The 10,561-nt window shown below is 39.9% G+C and overlaps 1 protein-coding gene and 1 long non-coding RNA gene across 4 annotated transcripts in view; one reads left to right on the top strand and one right to left on the bottom strand.

Annotated features, from left to right (window-relative positions):
• Positions 1–10,561, bottom strand: part of specc1 (sperm antigen with calponin homology and coiled-coil domains 1) — a 163,765-nt gene that overhangs the window by 93,257 nt on the left and 59,947 nt on the right. The gene's annotated exons all lie outside the window — the stretch shown is intronic.
• LOC140679032 (uncharacterized) lies at positions 4,280–4,872 on the top strand. The gene is made up of 3 exons (XR_012050607.1): positions 4,280–4,352; positions 4,440–4,519; positions 4,645–4,872. It is a non-coding gene; the product is annotated as an uncharacterized lncRNA (long non-coding RNA).

The raw sequence follows: 10,561 nt of genomic DNA, 5'->3' as shown, positions 1-10,561 counted from the left end.
TGATTAATCCAAATTCAAAAGTGTCATTATTCTGAATAAAAAGATTAATCATATGACATCACTAATATATACCAAAGTCTATTACATGTACAGTTATGGCATATTTATATCAAAATCTAAAAGGGGCAGGTCATAGAAGGATGTTTAGGATATTAAGAATTGTTTTTGGGGTCCTGTAAAACAGTCTTTCTTAACCACAGGGGCCTTTGTTGGGCTGGGTGCGCCGCCTAGAGGAACACCAAAAAATGTCTCAGCAGTGGTCCCTATGAACTGCAGTGGTACTCAGTTGTATACACTTTTCTACCGCTTGTGGCAGTAATGACAATCTCAAACAAACAGAAGTTTTTTAAGCGCAAGAATTATGATTAAAGTGGTGATGGTGTATTTTCATTTGCACTTTAATTTTACTGACAGTTTAGTTAAGAAACATATTCATAATTAAATTAGTTTATTTTAGAACGGAGTCCCATCTTATGCCTGTATATTTGATTAGTACTTATTTTTTCTCATCAGCCTGATATGCAACTAAATAATAATAATAATAATAACAGTTGGGATAAACACATGGTTTCATACCATTTGACAAAGTTGTAAACTGTAAGTAGATTAGATATAATTAATGCAAATAAAATCAAGAGTAAGACAACTAATTCAGTTTTTGAGTGGCCCCTCTGTTGTGGAAAAGTTGGGCCTTGAGGTCAAAAAGGTTAAGAACCCCTGCTGTAAGACAATGTTATGAATAGGGGGAGTCATATATTCGATACATTTAAAATACTGAACATCTTCATTAATTGGTGATATATTGGTAAACAGGTACAATTTACATCCTGATCACAATACAACACGATTCAAAAATGTCTAGCCAATGCTAATTCCACGTGGTTGTATCAAATTAGTTACAAGTGTAGTTGTGTCTCCAGTGAATTTGGTATGGTATTTTTTTGTCATAAAAAAAATACAATCATGTGTGCTTACAGACTGTATCCCTGCAGACTGTATTGATCGATATTGATATATAATGTAGGAAACAGAAATATTAATAACAGAAAGAAACAACCCTTTTGTGCGAATGAGTGTGAATGAGTATAAATGGGGGAGGGAGGTTTTTTGGGTTGGTGCACTAATTGTAAGTGTATCTTGTGTTTTTTATGTTGATTTAAAGACCTACTGAAATGCGATTTTCTTATTTAAACGGGGAAAGCAGCTCCATTCTACACTCTTAGAAATAAGGGTTCCAAAAGGGTTCTTCTACAAGGGCTGAGGTTCTAACTGGAACCATTTGCTTCTGAAAAACCCTTTCCCGAAGAAAGGGTTTTTCAAGGGTTCTTGGTAACGCTAATGGTTCCAGTAAGAACCCTTTAAAACCCCTTTTCTGAATAATTGGTTTTAAAAGGGTTCTCACTAACACTAAGGGTTCCAGTAAGAACTATTTTGATCCAGAGAACCGTTTTTGGAAGAAAGAGTTCTTCAGGGATTGTTGAAAGCATGGGTAAGATCCTGTGTCACCAGGGACATACTTCCTGATAACATTTGCCAATAATGGTGCAAAATACATTTCCTTGTGACTACTGATACAAATACTTTTCATATACAATTTGTTTGTTTATTTTAAAGCAAGCTCTTCTTCCCCAGATCCTGTTGATCAAACTGTAACATAATTGCCCCTCTTGGGATTTGAACACCTGCCACCCAGTCTAAAGTCACTGGCAATAGTGACTGAGCTAACCAGCTGGCTGCCTTCAGTCATCAGGTCCACCATACTAGTCTATTACCTTACACCTTCTGATCAGACATACAAATAATGGCAGTCCTATAACTAAAATGTTCTGTTACCAATTTATTTCCACAACCATTAATTATAAGAAAGCAAGATCTTCATCAGCAAATCTTGTTGACTCAGGCAAAGATTAGCTGTGACTGGGAGGACCATTTTTGAAATCTGCCTTGACAACTGCTGTCTGGCTGGTGATTCCGTTTGAGAAATAGCTCAGTGATTTAGGAGCTGGTTCTTGGTGCCAAAGAACCTGGGTTCAAGCCCTGACAAAGGTGGTGATGACAGCTCATGAAAATGCCAGATGGACTTTGTGAAGCAAACATATACATTTTAGAGTCATGATAGATTAAACATCAGTTATTAACTTATGGAGCAAATCGAATCAATTAAAAAATCAAATTACCAGATGCAATATGTGTATTTTCAGATGTTTGTCTTGATAACTGATATATTTACAGTGGTTTCAAATCTGCATGCACAACAGTGAATGGCTTAATCAATTTGTGAAGCCACTGTTGAATTGTCACTTGCCAATTAGCTCAGCATGATAGACCACAGTCTTTGGTTCTATTGTTGTGGATTTTAGTCTCAACTGGTGCAAAAGGAACATTATAATGTCAACTGTCTTGCCTTCCTGTTCTCCTGTTAGTTGCTCAGAATTGCCTTAATTTGCCAAAAACCGCCCGGACCCGACCCATCGCTGCGCAACAGTTATAATTGTGTTTATTTAGTTTAGTTACACTACTCCCTTCTCCAGGAGGAAATGACACACAGCAAAGAACTAGCAAGGGGGTCCCTGCAGCAAGGATATAACCCCTCTTTCTGGGGCATCTAAGTGAGCTATACGACTCACTGGACAAAGACTTTTGAAAGTTTGTTACAAGTCAGGTGATCTAGGGATACAGTTTGAAGTTGTGAGTTCAAGGCCTGGTTGATGCAGAGTGACCATGTTAATGCATACTGAGGTGATGTGTGGATTAGTGACAGACAATTTAAAAAATATTAAACACTTATTGTACAGACAATTTTACTCATGTATTTGTCTCCTCCTCATACATTTCCATGATCGGCCTCATCCCATGGCTGCTGTACCCTGCTGACTGGCTTAGTCGAGTTGTGAAGCTGCACATAAGTTCATTGATAGACAACGGTCTTTGATGTCAGAGGCCAAGCCTTAACTGATGCAAAAATCACACTGTAATGCTGACTTTTAGGCTACTACATCAGGGTTTGTTGATGCTGGGAATTGAACCCTGATCTCCCAGGGGAAAGGGCAAGGTTTGGTGTGTTGGGCCAGGGAGCTGGCATGATGGTGGCTGTCATGTGTGAGTTAAGAGCTGGTTGCCCCATGGATTGCACCACATGGTCTGGTCTTCCCTGCCTACAAACCAGGTGTGACATACCAATAGTGATTACTGTGAACAGAACAGAACAAAGAAGAACAGGAGAGAGAACAGAAGAAACTTCCAAGAATCAAGGTGAGCTAAATATAATATCTTATTTCAGCATGCTTGACCCTAGCTGAGGACTTTTATGGTAAAAGGTGGACTAAGCATTTGTTTCTTGTTATGTTTTGTTCGTTTGCTTATTTGTTTGTTTTCTTGTAGAAAACAAACAAACAAATTGTATTGTGGTCAAACAATACAATACCTGACAAAGCTCTGCTGAGAGCTGCCATAACAAAATAGGTTACAATATATCTGTATATTAATCTTAAATCATCCTAAAAAGGTTATCATAGTTGTTATTTTAATGAAATATTATAGTATAAATTGTCAATGTTAGAAGGAGCTTTAATGTTGTCGGTAGCGGCGTTGCGGTCGCCATCTAGCTCGTCTTTGGAGGGATGGGTGGGCTGGTGAGCACCATGGATCTAATACATCCATGTTGAGCACACACTAATGTGCGGGTAGGAGGAGCGGGGAGACTGGGCTTGAGCTTGGTCTCCAACATAGTGGTAGCAAAAAGATAACACAAGACGACGGTTACAGAGAGGATGATTCTTCCATATTATATAACTTTTTAAAAAACATGTATACCTCATCTTAATGGTTACCTCTTACTATATTGCTTGTCATTTTTCTTGAATGCATATAGGCTCAGGAGAGTGAAGAATGTAGAGAGGATGAAAGGAGCATTGAAGCTCATATCAATGAAATGTCTACAGAGATGCTTAAGGTACACCCAGATCTGAACTCTTTAAAGGAGAGAATGAGACGAACCTATGCATACCGAAAGACCTTCATGGCAACTGCCAAGGCAGAGGAAATCATCGAAAAGTTTCCCGCACTGAAGCTTCCTAAAATAGTTGGTATCTTCAAGCATTGAATTGACCATATTTAATTGTATGTGTATTATTTCATTTATGATCATCAAGTATTTTGAGATGACACTTTGTATCCCTCCTTACAGCTTCTGTGGGAGATGAAGGAGCAATTCCTTGTAGAAGCTGATCGCAGAATGGTCACAGAGCTGGATCGAATGGCAACGAAGATGGTTCAAAGAGCATCTATGTGTGACTTAAAGGACTGCTGTCAGAGGGCAATCAATGCCTGCCTGGATGATTCAGTAAGACGAGGTATCTAGGCCTATATGTGTATCTATAGGAGCCACAATCTGTATTACTGAAAACAAAAAATATTACAGAATAATTGTATTTCCTCAGGACTCATTAGGGATGCAGCAATTCTACTGTTGCCTTTCATTTTCAGAGAGGACTCATCCTTTCTATACACTCTACTGGAGGTAAATACTGCATTTAAGGTCAAGATTTAGGAATTGGCATTATCCATATTATGGCAACATTGAGTCATTTTGCTGTTTTCACAGCAGGTTTTATTTACTGACATGTATCTGTTTTTATTGCATAGGAGCCAAGCGTGCCTACTCCAGCAATCATGCTCCATAACACACACGAGGGGAACCTTTTGCAGGCACAAAGGATAACCCTATACCTGGATGGTATACAGGTTTTGACTGAGGACAGCAGCATGGACATATCATATGCTATGAGTGCATTAATGTCACTTTATTTTGTTTTTGCTGTCCAGTACCCAAAGGAACTGAGAACAACTCTTATTTTCATTAAAAGATTTGTGTTGGGGATCAAGGACCACAGTGTCAGTGAAGAGACTATACAACTGTGTCGGAAGTGGGGAGTAGTGAGTAGATGTGTTGCAGCATAGGATTTCATGCTTTATGTTCTTGTTAATGGTCAAATTCCTGCTGCTGCCCTTTGTTTGTACATATTGATAAAAAAAAATCCCTTATTTAATACATATTTTGGACCAATACATTTTGTCATAGTGACGTCTCTAGATTTCCATTATTGTTACAATACGTAACATTTTGAGTACTTGTTACATAACACTGAAAAGTATTTCAACATTATTTAAATCAATGTGAAAACTTTGTGGGATTCCCTCACTTTCTCATGATTCTGTTCCACTGTCACAATTAGTACATACAGTATGTACACTGATTCTTTTCATTGGAACATGCATTCTTTTATTGTTGGTAGATAGCTTACAATAAGGCGCAGTAAATGCACTAAGTGCACCTTGGATTGATTGAACTAAAACTATTTTGTGTCTCTTTCTGCCATGTCACCATTGCTGGAGATTTATTTACACAAATTCACCTACTGAGGACAGCATGATGTGTCATGTTGCTGATTCCACTGGACCTATGCTGACTTTTGACCTGTTCTCCCCTGGGACCTACAAAGCCTCTCCTGTTTTGTTGGACTATCTTTAAATAAATGTTTTTCTCATTAAAATGTTTTGAATGTTTGTTCAATGTCAACATGATAAATGACCACAATATAATATGAACTAAACTGATCTGTAGAATACAATATGGTTCTTTATAGAACCCTCAGAAGACAAGACGGTTATCGGTGAAAACCTTTGAAAAGGGATGTTTTTAGAACCCCCCGTGTCAGGTCTAGATGAAACCCTTGAAACATGAAAGAGTTCTTAGTGGAACTCCCTGTGTGGGTTCTAGATGAAACCCTTGAAACATGAAAGGGTTCTTAGTGGAACTCCCTGCATGGGTTCTAGATGAAACCCTTGAAATACGAAAGGGTTCTTAGTGGAACTCCCTGCGTGGGTTCTAGATGAAACCCTTGATTTACAAAAGGGTTCTTAGTGGAACTCCCTGCGTGGGTTCTAGATGAAACCCTTGATTTACAAAAGGGTTCTTAGTGGAACTCCCTGTGTGGGTTCTAGATGAAACCCTTGAAATACGAAAGGGTTCTTAGTGGAACTCCCTGCGTGGGTTCTAGATGAAACCCTTGATTTACAAAAGGGTTCTTAGTGGAACTCCCTGTGTGGGTTCTGGATGAAACCCTTGAAACATGAAAGGGTTCTTAGTGGAACTCCCTGCGTGGGTTCTTTGTAGAACCTCTCATAGGGGGTTCTGGGTGGAACCTTACACACACAGTTCTAGGTATAACCCTTCATGTTGGGTTCTAGGTAGAACCCTCCAAAAGGGTTCCAAGTGGAACCTTTATAAAAAGGTTCTACCTGTAGCCAAAAAGGGTTCTCCTATGAGGACGAGCCGAAGAACCTTATATGGTTCTACTTAGCACTTTTATTTCTAAGAGTGTATGTGTCATACTTGATCATTTCGCGATATTGCCATATTTTTGCTGAAAGGATTTAGTAGAGAACATCAACGATAAAGTTCGCAACTTTTGGTCGCTGATAAAAAAGCCTTGCCTCTACCGGAAGTAGCAGACGATATGCGCGTGACGTCACAGGTTGTGGAGCTCCTCACATCCGCACATTGTTTACAATCATGGCCACCAGCAGTGAGAGCGATTCGGACCGGGAAAGCGACGATTTCCCCATTGATTTGAGCGAGGATGAAAGATTCGTGGATGAGGAAAGTGAGAATGAAGGACTAGAGGGCAGTGGGAGCGATTCAGATAGGGAAGATGCTGTGAGAGGCGGGTGGGACCTGATATTCAACTGGGAATGACTAAAACAGTAAATAAACACAAGACATATATATATATATATATATATATACTCTATTAGCCAAAACACAACCAGGCTTATATTTAATATGCCGCAAATTAATCCCACATAACAAACACCTCCCCCCTCCCGTACATATAACTCGCCAATACAACTCAAACACCTGCACAACACACTCAATCCCACAGCCCAAAGTACCGTTCACCTCCCCAAAGTTCATACAGCACATATATTTCCCCAAAGTCCCCAAAGTTACATACGTGACATGCACATAGCGGCACGCACGTACGGGCAAGCGATCAAATGTTTGGAAGCCGCAGCTGCATGCGTACTCACGGTACCGCGTCTGCGCATCCAACTCAAAGTCCTCCTGGTAAGAGTCTCTGCTGTCCCGGTTCTCCACAGGCCAATGGTAAAGCTTCACTGTCATCTTTCGGGAATGTAAACTATGAAACACCGGCTGTGTTTGTGTTGCTGCAGCCGCCCGCAAAACACTGCTTCCCACCTATAGCTTTTTTCTTTGCTGTCTCCATTGTTAATTGAACAAATTGCAAAAGATTCACCAACACAGATGTCCAGAATACTGTGGAATTTTGCGATGAAAACAGACGACTTAATAGCTGGCCACCATGCTGTCCCAAAATGTCCTCTACAGTCCGTGACGTCATCATACCGAGACGTTTTCAGCAGGATATTTCGCGCAAAATTTAAAATTGCACTTTAGTAAGCTAACCCGGCCGTATTGGCATGTGTTGCAATGTTAAGATTTCATCATTGATATATAAACTATCAGACTGCGTGGTCGGTAGTAGTGGGTTTCAGTAGGCCTTTAATAAAAAAATAAAAAAATAAAATTATTTTTTTATTTCTTGTGCGGCCCGGTACCAATCGATCCATGGACCGGTACCGGGCCGCGGCCCGGTGGTTGGGGACCACTGATGTAAATGCTTGATGTGTTTCAAATACTTGATGGAAACGTATAATAGCAAAAAAAATTATGAGCAAATTGAGAATTTTTCCTCTAAAGTCCTCTACAAGTATCAAGTACTCTCAAGTAGCTCTACAGTGGCAATATATCACAATCAAGTCAATTTAATGGAAAAAGTAGTTTATGACACGCTCCCAAATTATGCAATCACAGTATAATGTAATTTCCCACATTTAACATGCATTAGAAGCCTGTATTTTGAACCCTCTGAACATAACACAACTTCATGTGGTATTGCTGCCGTACTTGGTGTGACCTGGAAGAAAAAAAGCTAACTCTGGCATTCCAATGACAACATAATAAAATATGTGCACCATTGCCAACTTAATAAACAAAGGAGCCTACCGGTACTTTGAAATATTACACAGTTCTTATCAATTACCTTTTTAAGAAACCACACGTGTGGGGAAACTTCTATTTTTGACCATAAGAAAGTCAATACATCTTAATTTACCTCACTTAACTACAATGCTTCAACTTTTTGTTTTTTGGAGCTCACACAGAACAGGCTGTAGAACAGTCCTGAAAATAGACACGCTGTCATTGGACTATAATTTAGTATCAATTCATCAACAACTGACAGCATGCTGACCACAGACTATAGTCTGGGCCACGATGTTGGTAAGCGAGTGGGAGGCAGAAAGGCTCAGTGTTGCAGCACTCATTGCAGTTTGGTTGTGGTAATGACCTATCACTGCAGCACAATGCTGACACTCACTATCCATCAAACTGTATTAAAAAAGGCTCCAACGCACACATTTCTCTGAACCTGGTAGACTCGATAGATTTAATCTACTTCCCAAAACTAGAATCTCACATCCATCCATCCATCTTCTTCTGCTTATCCGAGGTCGGGTCGCGGGGGCAGCAGCCTAAGCAGGGAAGCCCAGACTTCCCTCTCCCCAGCCACTTCGTCCAGCTCTTCCTGTGGGACCCCGAGGCGTTCCCAGGCCAGCCGGGAAACATAGTCTTCCCAACGTGTCCTGGGTCTTCCCCGTGGCCTCCTACCGGTCGGACGTGCCCTAAACACCTCCCTAAGGAGGCGTTAGGGTGGCATCCTGACCAGATGCCCGAACCACCTCATCTGGCTCCTCTCGATGTGGAGGAGCAGCGGCTTTACTTTGAGCTCCCTCCGGATGGCAGAGCTTCTCACCCTATCTCTAAGGGAGAGCCCCGCCACCCGGCGGAGGAAACTCACAATCTTATAAAATGCAACTGTATATTGTGTAAGATGATTAATCAGTGTTCATTGAAAGCAAAACATATGTACCATAAGTAGATGAACTAATGGCTATAATTACTTAAATGTACAATTAGCGATATTAGAAACCTAATAATTAACTAAACTAAGGCACTGGTTGGTAGGAGTTTCTGACTATCCCGGTTACATGATATACTGTAGTATTAGTGAATGTGAGTTATATTTTCTCTAGTGACTCAAAAGCGCTTTACATAGTAAAACCCATTATCTACATCTTTAAGTTACATTTAAACCATCGTGGGTGCCACTGGAAGCAGGTGGGTAATGTGTCTTGCCCAAGGACACGACAGCTGTGTCTAGGATGGTGGAAGCGGAAATCGAGGCTGAAACCCTCAAGTTGCTGGCACGACTGCTTTACCAACTGAGCCACGCCGCCCCCCATTATAATGAAACCTCTAAAATGTTTTATTTAAAATGCCTTTATTGAAAAACACAGTAATTTAATATAATAGAACATGATTAAGGTGGAGCTTATGTATATAAAGGGGAACTGCACTTTTTTATTTTTATTTTTTACTTATTTTGCCTATCGTTCACAATCTTTATGAGAGACAACAAGACAAAAGTTGTTTGTTTTTTTGCCTTCTAACAGAGGTGGGACCAAGCCATTGTTTTGCAAGTCACAAATAAGTCTCAAGTCTTTGCCCTCAAGTCTCGAGTCAAGTCCAAAGTCAAGACTGGAAAGTCCAGAGTTAAGTCCCAAGTCCTGCATTTTGAGTTTAGAGTCCTTTCAAGTCCTTTTAACCACAGACTAATATATTTACACAGATTGTGTATGCTTTTAAAACGCTGTACTAATTTATTAAAACAAGTGCATTTGAAATTGCAGGAAAAAAAATAGTGCTGACATTGCACTTCATAACAGCACTATTAACCAGTCATTTTAAACATTTAACTCATTCCTTTACAGATTAAACACATTTGAAAAAACAAGTGCAACTGTACTTATTTGCACAAAAGCGTTAACATTGTATTTCCATGGCATATTGCATTGTAACTGGTTCCACAGCAGTTTCTATCCTGTTCTTACCTTATCTCATTGATCTCATCTCATACTGTATGTGTGTTTATGTGTGCGTACACATGAAAAACATAACAAATACATGAACATAACAATGAACAGAGTTGTACTTTTTAGATGTCAGGGCCCTATGCAATATGTACACATATTCTTAATATAGTATACATTTTAACTGACATTTATTTGACTGTTTGTCTTTTTGTAGGTGGCTAAAATATGCGGTGCTGCTGACCGCAGTCTAACGTTACGTTACTGTGTGTGATACATTGACTAATGTAACGTTATGTGTAGGTACCTCATGCAACCCTGCTTAAAAAAATCACTTGACAAAAAGTATGAATATGGTATCGAACTGCAGTGGACGCAACAGATTGCCGTGTTTTCAATGACGTTATAATCATAGACATCTTATTAATGGACGCAGCATTGGCTGCTGTGACGCGAGCAATTTGGTCGCCATCTTGAAGTGGTGATGAGGAGCCGGCGAGCAGCCTAAACTGACAGTTGACAGGTAGAAAACAAAGTGTTCAGCGTT

The sequence above is a fragment of the Nerophis lumbriciformis genome, linkage group LG09, assembly GCF_033978685.3.
Source record: "Nerophis lumbriciformis linkage group LG09, RoL_Nlum_v2.1, whole genome shotgun sequence".
NCBI classification, from domain to species: Eukaryota; Metazoa; Chordata; class Actinopteri; order Syngnathiformes; family Syngnathidae; genus Nerophis; species Nerophis lumbriciformis.
The sequence above is the reverse complement of the archived record's forward strand: the minus strand, read 5'-3'. Positions and strand labels throughout refer to the sequence as shown.